Here is a 13,274-nt window from a genome sequence, read left to right as displayed (position 1 = left end):
CTTTCGATCCTCATGCCTCAGCCTCTGAACTACTGGGATTACAGGCATGTGTGACAGTGCCTGACTTGGAAAAAACTTTTGACAACATACTTATCAAAATATCAGGAAGACCAAAACCTGAAGAGAAAAAAGTGGAGCAGCAGAGTCAGAATCCAAACAATTTTTTTTTTTTTTTTTTTTTTTTGGGTGCTAGGGATCGAACTCAGGGCCTTGTGCTTACAAGGCAAGCACTCTACCAACTGAGCTATCTCCCCAGCCCCCAAACAATTTTTTAACAGAAGATTAACTTTAACAAATGAAATTTAATACAGAAAATATACAGAATTATGTTTGGGTTAAAAAAATCAAATACTAAGTGATAAACTCATAAAAAGGACAAGACTTCCATTAAATAAAAGATTGACATACATTAAAAGAATGAAGTGACCACCCCCAAATTTATGCAATCTTAATCTTAGACCACGTCAATTTATAAGTTCAAGAATAAGGAAGGTGAACACCATCCTGGACACTGTACTGGTTGGCTTGCACTTAGAGAAGTTTTTAACAACTGGCAAGGCCCAGCAGTCATCCAAAGGGGCAATAGAAAAGCCTTCATAGTTTAAAAATTAAGTTACTCTCTGGAAGTAACACCAGTATGAATCAAAAGGAGTGGTAGAAATCAGCCATCAACATAAGTAAGTTCAAGAAAATTTGTGAAGGAGAAGATCTAAAGTACTCAAGCCCAATCAAAAGTGAGTAGGTATCATTTCTGGGAGGAAGAATTAGAATGTGAACTAAGAAAGGTGAACCTTTTGATTGTTTTCTTTTTTTGGTAAAAGAAGACTACTGTCAGAAGAGGGTTGCTAATCTGGAATGGAGGAGAAGGAGTTTAATAAGCAAAGATTTTGCCTGTGTGCCCTCAACACTGTTTGAGGTCAAAGTACACTAACTACACTCAGAACAGTCCTTATAAAGAGGATCCATCAGGTTATCCTACTTAGTGACACTCACCATTAAGATTACCCATTTGATTAGAATGACTGGCTTCCCATGTAGGTTCTCATGTAGGATAAGAAAGTGCTGACCAAATGTTCTAAGTGTCCATTCTACTCACAGTAATATTAATAAATTCACTAATTAGCATTCTTGTTTTTATGTTAGTATCTCAATCACTTGTTAAATATAAATAAATCTGGGATACTGAGGCAAAAGGATTACAAAATCAAGCCCAGCCTGGGCAACTTAGTAAGATCCTATCTCAAAATAAAATAAAAAAAAAAAGGATGGGGGTATAGCTCAACAGTAGAGTGATTCTGGGTTCAACCCCCAGCATGCCTCCCCAAAACATATATGTTTATTTATTAAAAGATAAAAATATATTTTATATATGTATATACATATATTTTTTTTCCACATAATTCAGATGAATTCTGGACTCAAAGAAAAAAATTCATAGGTATAAACCTGGAAAAGTTAGGTCTATACCTTAAATATGACAATCCATATCCAGGTTCTAAACATCTATGAAGCTCTACCTTTATGACAATTCCAGTTTATCTAAAAACCAAACCACACATTTTAAGAGAGAAAACTAACAAATTAAGAGACACAGGGGGTTTTGACCAGGAAGGTAAAAGGTCTGGAAATTCAGGGTGTTTGAATGAATTAAATGAAGATACTTGGGTCAAATCCCCAGGACATAAAAAAAGAATAATAAAAGCTAAACAATAAATTAATATACTTAGCCTGGAACAAAAAAGATATATGGTAGGCATCTACAAGTATCACTCTTGTGGTAATGAATTATCTAATTCTATGATAAGAATCAGTTGAAAGGTACAAAAGGAAGAACTTCCTAATTCACACTGTCCCATGCCTGGCACACAGTAAATCCTCAGCAAGTTATTTATTATTCTGCTTTAGGATATAAAAAGTCATGAAAGAGACATGTAAAAGACACTGACAGGAAGTGAGAGGTCAAGGAAGGCTTCCTTTAAAGAAGAAATGTGACTGCAGAGGACAGTAGGAGTTATGAAAGATAAAGGGAGAAAACTAAAAAAGCTCTACATCATAAAGGGACCCAGGGACTCTATGCCATGCTAAGAAGTATGGCAGAAGGCTATGGGGAATCACTGGAAATTTTAAGTGTAGGAGTTATATAATCAGATTAATGTTTTAGAAGAATCCTGTGGCAGCCAACAGGAAGATGGATTGGAAGAGGGCATGACTGTCCCAGTCATTTGATGCCTAAAGGAAGATGTTGGCATGGAAAAGCAACAAAGAGAGAATTAAAGGGGCAGCAAGGTGAACTTAAAAATTGACTGTGTGAGTGATAAAAGAGAAGTCAAAGATGATTTCCAGGATTTCAGTGTAGGTCACCAGGTAAAGAAAAATGCCCTGTACTGGAAAAGGCAAGAAAAACTCTGGGAAGGGAGAACATAATAAAAGTCAACTCTGGGCAAACTGAAGCCAAATTATCCAGGAAACACACCAAGGAATCTCAAGTTCAAGAGAGAGAGGTGAACAAGATATATCAGTTTGAAAGTTACCATCGCAGAGCAGCCCTTGAAGGTATCAGAGTATATGAGATTAGCCACACCCCCATAGTGGAGTGATAAGAGGACTGAGGCAGAGGGTTGGAGAACACCATTTAAGGGAACACAAGTTAGCTACCTTATGAATTGACGGAACTTAGATATTCAGGCAAAGATTAGACATCTACTTGTTGGGCATTATAGAGAGGGAATTTACAGCAGAGAACTGTACAAGATGACCTCTATGGCATCTTTCAACTCTGAAAATGAATTAAAAACTTCCATATTTCTGAGGAAGAACTTTTTATTACCATTACAGAAAAACTAAAATCATGGGCATTTTTATCCTCTGGTTTTTCAAGTTCAATAATGGAAAACAAAAAAAAATCCTAAAAGAAAAATGCTTTATTGTTCTCATTAAGTTGGACAGGGCAACACAAGCTCCAAATCTAAATTCTACCCTATTTTCCCTTTTCTGGGTCCAATTATATTCTTGGTCAGCTTGAAAAATGCAATTTTACTATAATCAAAAACTCAAAAACACACATTCTGTTTATTCTTCCCTTTACTTTCAGCCAATTTCTGCCCAACTGGGGCTATACATATTCTATGGATTGAGATCTTTATATTTCAGAAATGTGCCTATAGTTTTCACTAATATCTAAAGCATACTGTTTTCTATTTCTCTTTCTGCTCAATTCTAAAAAACAGACTCTGGTAGACACAAAAATTTTAAATTAATTCTATATTGATTAAAACAAACTTTTTTTTTTTGGCCAAAACAATACACCCAGTGTATTTTGACACAGGACTGTTGGCAGTTCAACTTAATCCAGAAATATGGCACTGGTCCCACAAAGAGGCACCTGGAATAGGTATTAGACCTATTAGGTGCTTAACCTCTTTTAAACATATGTACTTTTCCTCCTGCCCCACCCTATGCCTCTCCCACCACTCTGCAAGTCTTCTTTTACTTCTGTTCTTGTCTTTCACTTTCCTCCTGACAGTGCCCAGAGCCCATAAACTTTTACTATTACCAGTAATGGCACTAAAGTTAACACAACTGCCAACCCCTGGCCTAGAAATACAATGGATAGAATTCTAACTGGAGTACATCATTAACCTTTTGGTTGTCCTTAGAAAACAACCATATTCTGTTTCTGTGGCCAATCCACAAGATAGAAAAACTAACCACTCTAGAAAATAAATTTATGTGAAAAATCTGTAGTGCTTTTTAGCTCCAGAAGTAAAATATAGCTCAGAATCATGATTTGCAGATGCAGGTCTCTACATGACAAAAAAGGGGTAGGGAGGGGTGGAGCTAGAGACAATGTTTGACACCAATTGAAGTTTAAAGTCATGCAATGTTATTAAACCATGTCATTTTAAAATATAATAAGGGTCAGAGAAGATTTAAAAAAATCAAGGCTAAAAACAGAATGAAAGGACTTCAGGTATTACAGTATTATAGTCTGGGAAATTTTAGGGTTCCATAAAACCCTATGGGAAAGGCAAATAATTATGTTCCTACCATAATCCCCTCGCTCAAGTCAAGTACTCTTGAAACTATGCTTTGATGCAGCCTCTTTATACCACAACCCTAGTGGCTCTAGGCATTCATTCAAGAAAAGGAGTTTTTGTAGATCTATTTCTCCCTTTATCTCTCTAGCTGATAGTATCATTACTTTTGGTCTAATTTTACAAAATGAAAGCAGGAGAAAATTTCTCACTGGCACTACACTTGCAGACTAGGAATGAAAAACAGCAGAGATGCTTCCAGAACGCCTAAGAGGTAACAGAAAAAAACTTCCTTTCAAAATGTCAGAGTACTCAAGCTGGATAAAATAAACATCAAAAAAGCATAGCAAATAAAAGGTTCATTTATCCTCTCCAGTCTCATGCCCCAACACTAAAACAATCCAGGTTCTTATAGCTCCCTAAACATGCTTTAGTCTCTTACATCATTATGTGATAAAGTCTTCCTGTGGCTTGTTGGTCTGAAAAATTCCTACTTGCCTTTTAAGCTCAAGCACTACCACCTCCTGCGGAAGCTTCTCTCACTCTCCCAATGGGTGCTCCTTTTTCTTAGATGTTCCTCTCACTGCTCCTTCATTATTAGCAGCTGTGCCCTACTGCAACTGTTCCTCTAGCTGTGAACGTAACTCAGTAGTCATCTTCCTGCTTTCTGAGGGAGTACCGTGTCTTTCCATCTGCATGTCACCTGGGGCATTCATAGGTAATTCACAGGTAGAAGAACTCCCTAAGTCTAAATCTAAGTTGCAACCCCTGTTGATTCCAGTCTCTTCTTTCCAATATCATCTAGTTCAGAACTTCATTACCTCCTAGATTATTTAAGTTAGTCCTTTCATGGGTCTTCCCATTTCTGGTCTCTCTTTCCTTGAATCTATTCCATACACACTGTAATACTACTAAAGTACAACTCTAATCAAATTTACCAGGCTGAGCAGTTGGTGATAACAGACAGTGAACAGCTGAAAAATACCTTTCCTCTAAGCTCAATAGGCTCCAATCCAATAGTACAAAGAGAAAAGTAAATAATATAACTTATCAAGTACTACAGAGAAACACCCAACTTATGCTAACCCCTACACCTGGCATGTCCTTCACTCTTAAATGATCATTTCATATTTCATTTCACATACGAAACTTTCCTAACCTGTCTAGCCAAGAGTAATCTCTCCTACCTCTGCTCCTATAGTGCCTGGTTACCTATTTATCACTTTTTGTTTGAATTACAATTATTTGTAATTATACCTCTTACAGTACTGAACCATTCTAAATGGAGGAGCAATACATCTTACTAGTCTCTGTTTTGCCAGGTAACTAACATAGTGCCCTGCAAATATTGATACATGTTGAATTATGATGATTAACCTCACTAAAACATTATGAGTCTGTGATTCCTTCAGGATTTGCCAGTATTAAGAATATCAATGGGGCAAGTACATGCAATTTAGTACTAAAATTTTTCTACTCTAGCCACAAAAATAGAAAGTCTATTTTGTTTGGCTAGATAATAGTCGACATATGGAGAATATCCTCAACCAGATTGGAAAGATGTGTCCAAATGAAATGGATTTCTATTGCAAAAACACAACAAAGGGCAACTCCCTTGTGCTATAAACTAGGCAACCAGTCCTGCTGGCAAACAGAAAAGTCATGAAGGGCAAACAATGTGTGGAGCTTCCACAATGGGGGCAAGTCCATGAGCAAACACTTAAAGTAAAAATGTCCACAGCTAGTAAAAATTAAATTTAATAAAACAAGATACTGGTACAAGATAATTCAAAACATGATCATTAAAGAAGCTCTCAATCTCTCAAAGAATATATACTTCTGTATATAATATCGAGAAATAAATACTTGGAGAGTATATATACTTTGAATTTCTTATGTAATTTGCTACAACAGGTCAACTACAGGTACCTCATCAAGACCTTGCTGGGATCCTCAGTTTTATTTTGCAGATAGAAAAAAATTTATTTTTTAATTTTTAATGTTTGTATCTGTCCTTCCTCCATCCCATTTCTTCGTAATCTTTAGGAAACAAGCAGCTGAGTACAGGATGAGGTAGACAGCAACTTAACTAAGAATTCAGGCCATTATATTTCATGATTAAAAATGCAGAGATAAAATTCCAGCCTCATGATTTTGACAAAAAAAAAAAAACACAAGATCAAGGCTCAAAACTATCACGTCTTTTAAGAAAACACTATACTATAAAGATATTTATCCACTTCTAACTGGCTTAAATGAAGTCGGAATATTTGATTATATCATTTTCAGTATAAAAATTGTTGAGGCAAGAACCATGTCTCATCAACTAATATTGTACAGTCATCAGTAACTACTTTGCCCTCAGTGATTTTTAATCTACTAGGAAGACTGGTGTGACAAAGTGTTTATATTAGAGTCAAAAAATCCAAGTTTAAATTCAGGTTTTGCTTTATATTTTGAGATCTCAAGCAAGCCACTTAGGAGTTCCTCTCTACCTGTAAACAGGTGTAACAGTCATATCCTCACTATGTCTACATCACATTATGCCTACATCACATGATTGCTATGAGGATTAATTGTTTAAAATGTGCAAGCACTTCATAAAACTATCAAGCACAATACAGAGATAAGATGCTACTAGAATCATTCTTAAAATAAGCTCTTAGAGCAAAGTTTTCCACTACATGAAATCTTAATATAGCTGAATTATTTCTGTATGCTTTTCCGAAGAAAATGTGTTTGACATGCAAAACTATAAACAATTCCTAAAGGAGAAATTACCAAAAAAAGGAGAAAAGAGAGGGAAGGAAAACAAAGTCATGTAGGTAAATAAATTGCAAAGAATAAACTTTTGTAACAAAATAATACTAGAGAAACCAAACCTGGCTCTTAAGGATCAATTTTCAACTCTACCCCTTACTATCTATTCCTATGACACTGGTCAAGTCACCTCACCTCTCTAAGGTCTAGTTTCCTCATTTCTAAGAAGTAGAGATAGAAATAGAAATAGAAATAGAAATACAAATAGAAATAGAAATAGAAATAGAAATAGAAATATAGGCATGGTGGCACATGCCTATAATCCCAGCAACTTGGGAGGCTGAGGCAGGAGGATCAAAAGTTCAACTAAGTGAGGTCCTAAACAACTTATCAAGACCCTGTTTCAAAATTTAAAAATTTAAAAAGGGCTGGGGATGTGGGTCAGTGGGTTAGCACCCCTGGGTTCAATTTCTAGTACCCCCCCAAAAAAAAGATAAAAATTCAAAGGGTTGCTACAAATGGATGTGTACATTTTTTAATATTTATTTGTATACAAACTTACATAGATAGTACTTAACATTATGTCTGCTACACAGTAAGTAATAAGTACATAGTTATTATTGTTTATAAAATTATTTGACATGGACCCTGATGGGAGACCTGCAGGAAGAAAAAGGAACCAAAAAATATGTAAGAGGGGAAGATGATATTTAGCTAAATCTATATATTACCACTGGGAGACAAAGTATGAGAAATAAAGATTACATAAGTCATTTTTCATATTAAGTAAAAATTACTGTGACTACAGGATTACTGAGGAATCTAGAGAACTATTGTAAAAATCTCCAAGTCACAAGAGCAGAATAGCAATGACTACATTCATAAGATCAGAATAGCAATGGAAGAACCAGACCAAAACAAAAAACAAAAAAGCCCCAAACGCCCCCCCCCCAAAAAAAGTGTTCATTCATGTATACAAAAGCTTCTCTGTCCAACCTTTCAATTTTCTAAACTTTCATAGACAGAATGAAAGCTAGGTTCCATAGCAAAGGTGCAGCAATCATGTGTGGCAAAAATAGATGGTATTAGCAATTATGCACAGTCATTTCAGTTACTGCCATCTTGTGCTTCATTGGAAGGAAATATGTTGTATTTGTGGTTGATCTGAGGTGTTAAATAGTATTAACTCCATTCTATTCAGGAACTGGAAAAGCAGTTAAAGTGTCCCAGAAATAAGTAAAGAGGGAATAAATCCCCCTCCTGAATCAGATATAAAGAGAGCAAATTACTTAAAAAAAGTAAAAAAAAAAAAAAAAAAAAAAAAACAATGAAAGTTGTTTGTGCATATGGGATCAGAGACTTAAATATTACAATATGTTGAAAGTGTATGCTTATAGAATCAATAAAAATCAGCAAAAAAACAAGGAAAACAAGAAACCTCCTTATGCATGTGGCCAAAGAATCAACATCAGTTTGGGTTGCCAAATCATCTAGTGTTAATTCAAGCAAAGGCAAAAAGACTGTTCAAGAATTTAAAAGCTAAGCATAGTACAAGTACTATTATCACAAGCCACAGACAATTAACAAGGCTGAGGGAATGTTTGAATTTACACATCAATATGGATGCTCAGGTCACTAAATGACTGGTAACAGCTAGTCTTCCCTAAGATTTGTGCAGAGATCATCTAAGAGGGAGGCTAACTGCCTCAGTGGATTTGCATTGTAGATGAATCTATTTATTGTGGGAAAAGATGCCCCCCAAATTTCTATCCACAAGGAGGAGAGAGTATGTCTGGTTTCCCTTTGATGGACTAACTCATACTCCTTTTTACTAAGAACAATGTTTCAAAACCAACCTGTACTTACAGAAAGCTATAAATTTTTTTATAATAAAGCAAAGCTGACTTATAAGCATCTCCATGAAATTACAGGCTGATGATCTAGATGATTTTGTCAATTCAGGTTGGTAAACAGAAACAGTATACTATCACTACTAATTTATGGTGTGTTAAAACACACACACCCAAACTTCCTATTTTACCATCTTTGTCTTATTTTAATATTACAAATATATGGGCTTTAAATCCTGGCATAGTTCTGCTACTTTTCTCATTAGGTTTAAGTGCATCGGCCATAAATTATCCTACTATGGGGGTTTTCTACCACCTACCCCACTCAATCAAGAAGAGAACACAACTACATTCCTTCACAGAAAATGGCCTCCAGAGTCCTGAGTACGGTTAACCAAAAGAGCTGAAGAGGCTAGATCTCACTAGACAGGTAAGGGTAAGCAGCCACCTTTTGAATCCAGTTGAATTGGCTGTTTTCCAATTTTTTGACAACCAGTAACAAACATGGACGATTTCTGCAACTTCTTAAGTAACATCTGTTGGACTATTCTTTCAACAACCATTCACTGAGAGATCTATATGAGAAGCAGACATTTCTATAGCACCAGTTACCTCACAACCCCAAAGAATTTTCAAAGCTGCCCCAACATAAAGTATCAGTAACTGAACTTCTCTCATTTTATGCATTTAAAGCACTCTATTCAAACGCTGTTTCAGCCATTATAAGCACAGCTATATGTGGAAATAAATACTGAAAGGGCTGAGATGACCATTCAATCATTACCTAAATTTCAACTTCATAATTCAATACAAAAACAGTCAGTGCCAAGTGGTTTTTAAAAATTACAAGATAATTAACACAATGATTCAAACATCCCACTAGGCAAAGGAATTAATATACTTATAACTTCTCATTTCTGAATTTTTGTGGGTAATAAGTAAACATTATCAAAAATCCTACTCAATGGTTACATTAAATTGGCACCAAAAATAACTTTTAAAAATGGATTGCAATATCCAACTTGCCAAAAAAATGTATTTTGTTTACCTAGGTTTTCATTATTTTGAGCTCTTTCTAGAAAATTGATCCCAAAATTTAGATGCTAGAAGAATGAATTTTTCCAATCAATCCACTGACACTACAGACCTGAAAAGCATGAAAATAAAGCTACAGGTATAGGTACAAGACAGACACCTAGGTTGGAATCCTGATTCTACCACTTACTACTTCTCTGACCTTGGTACCTCAGTTACTCCATCAACAAAATGGAAATAATAAAAATACCTACTCCACACAGTAGAGAGGATAAAACCTAAGTAAATAAGTAGCATAAGGAAAGAGTTTAGCAGCAAGCAGCACTGTATAATATTTCCTACTGTCATTATCAACAAACTATCTACATAAATGACTTTTCCTACTCAAAGCCTTCCTTAATTGCTCTGGCAGAATTTAAACCCTCCCTGCTTGGCTTCCTCATGAAATACATTTTGTATTATAGTTTCCCTCCCACTTCCAGACCCTATGGACAGAGACCACAGATGATCTATGTGCACCAGGCAGCATACACTGCCCGCTGTTGCCTTTCACTTCCCTCCCTCTAAAGGTTGTGAATAGTAATACCCTGTCAATTAGCAGAACTTTACCAGGAGACAGAAGGCTTATATAATCAGTACATAGAAGGAATGGTCCTACCTTTCTAAATATTCCCTTAAGATTTGAACAAGAATGTTCAAAAGGAGGAAGGAAAAGAAGATTCACTAACCAAAGATATCATTTTAATTTAAAAATTTTTCTTATGCTTTAACTTGCTTTCATTATCTCACTTAAAAAGCCCATAATGCTTTTAATATAAAAAATACAGTAGCATACTTTCTGCATATGTCAAGTCAAACCTAATCAAAGCTTGCCCATCTGCTAATTTTAATGTAATCCTAGGGATGCTAGATGACAGTATGTTTGCTTAATTTACCCCATACTTATTTATGTAAAATAAAATCCTTTTAACACTACAATGAGAAGTAAATTTTTCTGGTTTTGATTTGTGCCCCTTTCTCCCCCTCTTATAAAAGTGCCACCAGAAGAAAAAAAAAAAAAAAGTCTCCAACTTCCAGATCACTGGTAAAACACTTTCTAAAGTACGATCCAACTTTGCTAAGACAATAATGTTCCCCTTCCTTTGAAAGAACAGAATTTTTCTAAAAACAAATAGCCAAACTGAAACCATTGCTTTATCATTTTCTAGAAAGTAGAATTTTTCCTTTGTTTTTATCGTATCCTACCTCTCAAAATTGAATTTTCAGCATAAAAACTGCTGAGGATTCTTATTTCCACAAATAATTTTAGTTTCTATTCTTTTATTTATTTTTAAACAAACCCAAGAACAAAATGCTAGAGAAGAATTACATTCATTTAAGGTAGTTTTTCTAAGTCTAATTTGTTCATTCCCCAATAGCAGGGCCTTTTATAAGAATACAAAAACTACACAAAACTTTGCTTCTCATTCTAAACACATCCCAACCAAATGGAAAACAATATCAGTCATCTTAATAAGAACACAAAGCTAAGTGAGCTTTTATGCTGAAAATTCAATTCTATCCACTGCATCTCTTTTGAGATCAGGATTTTTCAGATATACTGAAAATAAATAATATCATAATTTAACATCATATTTTGGACTAATTATTTCTCCCCCAAATAGTCATAAGAGTAGTTAGCTAATCACATATAGTACCTCCAAGACACTGCAGAGAGAGTATAATAACCTTAATTGTTTTATATATCCTGAGGCAAAGAGACAAAGGCCAGTCAAATTCAAAAAGATTTCCAGTATCTTATATATCAAAGATCAAACAAAGAAATTTCAAAACTCTGCATTAAGTAAGCAAAATTGGGGTTAAGAACAAGAAACCCTCCTTTAAGGTAGGGAGACCTGACAAATTTAAGCCCCCATGCCAAAAAAAAGACAAGGTCTCACTCAACAATCCCTGTCTTAAAACCAAAAGGCATAACTTAAACCACTTAAGTTGTTTTTTCGGATTTGGGTAGCAATAAAACTAATCCTCAGACCACTTCCAAGTAAGTGGCTTCTAGCAAAACTTATCACAAGTTAGGTGAAATAGGCAAGGGGGTTGGTTCTGCATTTTAACAACTGAGAAACAACAGCACCACACTTTTGGACAAGTCAGTACTTTCAGCACCACCCCCACCCCCACCCCCCATTTCTTTTTATATCATTTTTCCAAACTTAGAACCCGAAAAGCGATCCCATAAAACAAAAGTAGCATCTGTAAACGGGAGTCCACTGGTTTTGATAACAAAGTTTGTTCTTTTGCTGTCAACCTGGCAACTTTTTAAAGGTGAAACGTCGCCTACTCAACCAGGTATAATTTTTCCTATTCCCATGCTACACAACCACTCGTTTGTTCTCAACACTACAGGTAAAAAAACAAGGGGGGGGGGGGAGCTGGAGAAAATGATGTTGAATGGAAGGGTCTACGGACCGATTTTAAGACCAGTTTTGAACACTCCGTGGCTTCTAGCAGCTGGGCGGCTTTACAGTGCCTGAGAAATGTTTAGCAATCTGACGCATCAGTTTTTAAGAATGGTACACAAACAGCCCCCACAACAGAAGGGCCATGCCCAGAATCCGTCCTCTCGGTGACATCGGCTGGAGGGCACGGGACGGGAGGCAGGGGCGACCGGGAGGGCATTCGCGACATTTGTTATTGTTTGTGAAGCTCAGGTAGGGACCTGAAGCGGGGTTCTCAGGGGCTGAGGAGTGGAAGGGGAAAGGAGCAGGGAAGGACAAAGATCCCTCCCCGGGCTCGAGGCCACCTCTCCGGACCCACGGGCCGGTATCACACCGGAGAACAAGAGGGCCAAGGCCGTCGCCGGAGCTTCCCGGGAGACATTTCCAACCCCGAAATTAGCTCAGCTTTCCCTGGACACCCAAAGACACAGACGATCTCCTCCTGCTCTCGCTCGCAGAGTTGGGGCGGGTGCAGCAGCCCGGCCCCGCAAGCGCTGCATCCGCGCACTCACCTGCCTCCAGTCTCGCCCGCGGCCGGCTCAGCCTCCGCACGGACCGCAGCCGGCCGGGCGCCCGTCCGCTCCTTCTGCCCGCTCCGCCCTCGCCCCGCCCCCGAGAGGCGGGACCTAAGACCGCGCCGGAATCTCGGAGAGGCCGCCCTGAACTCTCGCGAGCCCTCCCTCCTCGGCTTCTCGGTGGCTGGGCTGGTCCGACTCGCCCTGACGTCATACGCACCACAACCGGAAGCCGTCTTCTGTCGTCAACGACGGTCCCCGGCCCCTCCCACCTCCTCCTTGTGGGACCCGAACTGGTGTGGAGTAGACTGGTCATCACTTCTTTTTCTTACCGTGCTCACCTCACTGCTCTCCACTCAAAACTCGCTTGAGAGTGGCTCATTTTGTTGCAACATTACTCATATGTCCTAAATGTCAGAGTTTTTCCTCAGTACGTCAAAATTCTGTGCAAAGAATATTAGAAATGGAAAGAGATTTAGAAATAATCGCCACAAAGCCACATATTTTGCAGATTAGGAAATTATAGTCAACAAAGATGGATTGGCTGACCAACTGCCCAGGGGATGGCTGTGTGGACTAGAAACC

The 13,274-nt window shown here is 37.3% G+C and overlaps 1 protein-coding gene across 1 annotated transcript in view; it reads right to left on the bottom strand.

The window, feature by feature from the left end:
* Stk38l (serine/threonine kinase 38 like) overlaps window positions 1-12,778 on the bottom strand; it is a 76,557-nt gene extending 63,779 nt beyond the window's left edge. The window contains 1 exon segment of the mRNA XM_053743394.1: window positions 12,687-12,778. The gene's annotated coding sequence lies outside the window, so the exon portion shown is untranslated.
* Between the last annotated feature and the right edge of the window lie 496 nt (window positions 12,779-13,274).

This window comes from Sciurus carolinensis, chromosome 4 (assembly GCF_902686445.1).
Source record: "Sciurus carolinensis chromosome 4, mSciCar1.2, whole genome shotgun sequence".
Taxonomy (NCBI): Eukaryota; Metazoa; Chordata; class Mammalia; order Rodentia; family Sciuridae; genus Sciurus; species Sciurus carolinensis.
Note: the sequence above shows the minus strand (reverse complement) of the source record. Positions and strands in the feature narration are given on the sequence as shown.